We start from the raw sequence: 2,315 nt of genomic DNA on the forward strand, positions 1-2,315 counted from the left end.
GGGGGTGTATGTGTGTCCGTGTCCGTGTCCGTGTCCGTGTCCGTGTCCGGCCGACTAACCCGGGTGTTTTCCCGTCCTAGGCGTCTCCGGGACAGCGGAGCGGAGCGGAGCGGGCCGGCCGAGCGACCGCAGCGTAAGTGTGACATTTATTTGGAGGTTGTGACCCCGACCCGCGCGTGTCGCTGTTTGCACGGGGGGCGCGGGCCAGGGGTGCTAGCCGCGCCGCGCCGCGCCCCGCCCCGCCCCGCGTGAGGAGCAGGGCTGGAAAAGTCGGCTTGTCCGCTTTTTAATTTGACAAACAGCCAAGCCCCCCAACCCCATGGCGCTGCCTCTGGCAAGCGGAGCCACCAACTTGGAGCTGCTCCCTGAAGAGCTGCGACCTCCTGCTCGCGCTCCGTCTAGGCGGAGGATATTTCCCTTGGCGTGGGCCGGCGCGGGGGATGGGTTCTGCCTGTTTACACGCGCGCGTGCGGCCAGAGGGCCGGGGAAACGCGGCACCGTTACGGAGACCGCCGGCCGCGCTCCCTTGCACCTTTGCGGCAGGCTCTGCCCCCTCGCTCCCCACGACGGGGACATGTGGACTCCACAAATGCAGACGTGCGGGAGCGCATCTGTCTGGGTAGTTCACGCAAACCAAACGTCCCCCGGCTCTGCCGTGCTCTTCTCCCCTCACGCTCGCAGCTCCTGCGTTCTTGTCCTTGTTTCTGCGCTCAAAGTGACCGGAAAAGGAGGAGGGCAGCTGCAGCTCCTGGGGTCAGAGGTGCTACCGCAGCCCGCCCCTCCCCGTGGCAGCTCCTGGGGTCAGCAGCAAAGCCAGAGCAAGGAGCCGGCCGCACTCTTACTCCTGGCCTTTCCCACGGCCACAGGCAGCTCAGCGCCGGGGTAAAGCCACAGCCGCTCAGGGCAGAACACGAGGGGAAGAGCGCTGCAGAAGTTGGCGGAGGAGAGGAGACAGATTTGTCCCTCGCCCTGGTGACAGGCGAGTATTAATTGGGGGGGGGCAGGGAGAGGACTTCCCACTTCCGCTTGGTGCAGAAGGGCAGGGGGACGGAGCCTGCCGGGTGATCCGAACTGTCCTGCAGTTGTCCCGCTGCACAAGCACTGAAATCGGGGGAGCTGACTACAGACGGCTGAGACGATTGCAGAGAGTGGTGACAAACGGCAGACCGTGCGTGCTGTGTGACTAGGCACACGTTGGCTCTAGATGCTGCCTAGGAAATTCGGCTGTCCTGGAAAGAGTTATTGTGCTGTTGGGGGGAATGATGTTCCATTATTAAAGTGTGTATAAAAAAAAAAAAAAGAGAGGAAATTTTAATCCTGTTTAAGTGGAAATCTCAACTATGCATCACTGTGGTTGTCTCCATTTTATTTATATGCTCGCATGCACCTTCATGGGTATAAATACCCAGTATCTTTTGTGTGGGTCTCTTGAATGTGCTTAACAGCAGGGAGGTCTCCAGCCTCTAGTCAGCCTTGAAAAGAGCGTAGGTATTTTCATCCAGTAAGAGCTGGCCGAACACTTTGGTCACTGGATCAAGTAGTACGACACATTTCACCTCTGTCTGGTCTCAGATGTGTGTGTTCGCAATTCCACCATTGCACTGGTGGAGCAAACGCTGGATACAGCGTTATACAACTTGAGACTGAACTTACTTAGTGAGCTAACTTTTCTTTAACAAACTGGTAAAGACAAGAGGATTAGAGATGACCAGGCTGCAAGGTCCTTACTAGTGCAATGAGGAGCCCGTAGGTCTCCACGTGCACTGGGGTGAATGAGTCCAGGTTTCCTTCATCCTGCACGAGCATACAGTCCGCCTGGACTGGAAATAGTCTGACTCTCCAGCAGTTCAGGATGAAAAAGCTTCTCCCCAAAACACGAGTGGGATGAAGGGGGCAAGGAACGGCCCCTGAATTCAATAGGCCACGCACCAAATTAACTGTAGACCCCCCATCAGCAAGAGCCGGAAATACCACTTGGAGTTAAAGATCTGAGGGACCTACCGGACGATCTGGCCCACTGGTGCTGGGGACCGGGGACGTGAGCACGGTGCCTGTGTGTCGGGGGAAATTCCAGGCTGTTTTTTAACCTCTGTCTTAAGAAGGACAATAAATAATTGTAAAACATAATGCTGTTTAGAAAGAGCTTGGATAGGAACTGTTGGTATCGTTTTCTGCTTCTTGGAAATATGTCTAGAGAATTAAAACAAAACATGAAGGGCCAGAGTCCTTGAAGTAGCTCCAAATGATAAAGTCTGCCATTCATGTTAAACACAGTGTGCATTGTGAGAAGACAGGTCAATTTGAAGGCATTTGTC

At 55.6% G+C, this 2,315-nt stretch overlaps 1 long non-coding RNA gene across 1 annotated transcript; it reads left to right on the forward strand.

Moving 5' to 3' along the window:
- Window positions 1–35: 35 nt before the first annotated feature.
- On the forward strand, window positions 36–1,684 carry LOC109289349. Its single transcript, XR_002095342.1, has 2 exons — window positions 36–133; window positions 682–1,684. It is a non-coding gene; the product is annotated as an uncharacterized LOC109289349 (long non-coding RNA).
- Window positions 1,685–2,315: the final 631 nt, after the last annotated feature.

This window comes from Gavialis gangeticus, unplaced genomic scaffold (assembly GCF_001723915.1).
Source record: "Gavialis gangeticus isolate Ggan-Ray unplaced genomic scaffold, GavGan_comp1, whole genome shotgun sequence".
NCBI lineage: Eukaryota > Metazoa > Chordata > Crocodylia > Gavialidae > Gavialis > Gavialis gangeticus.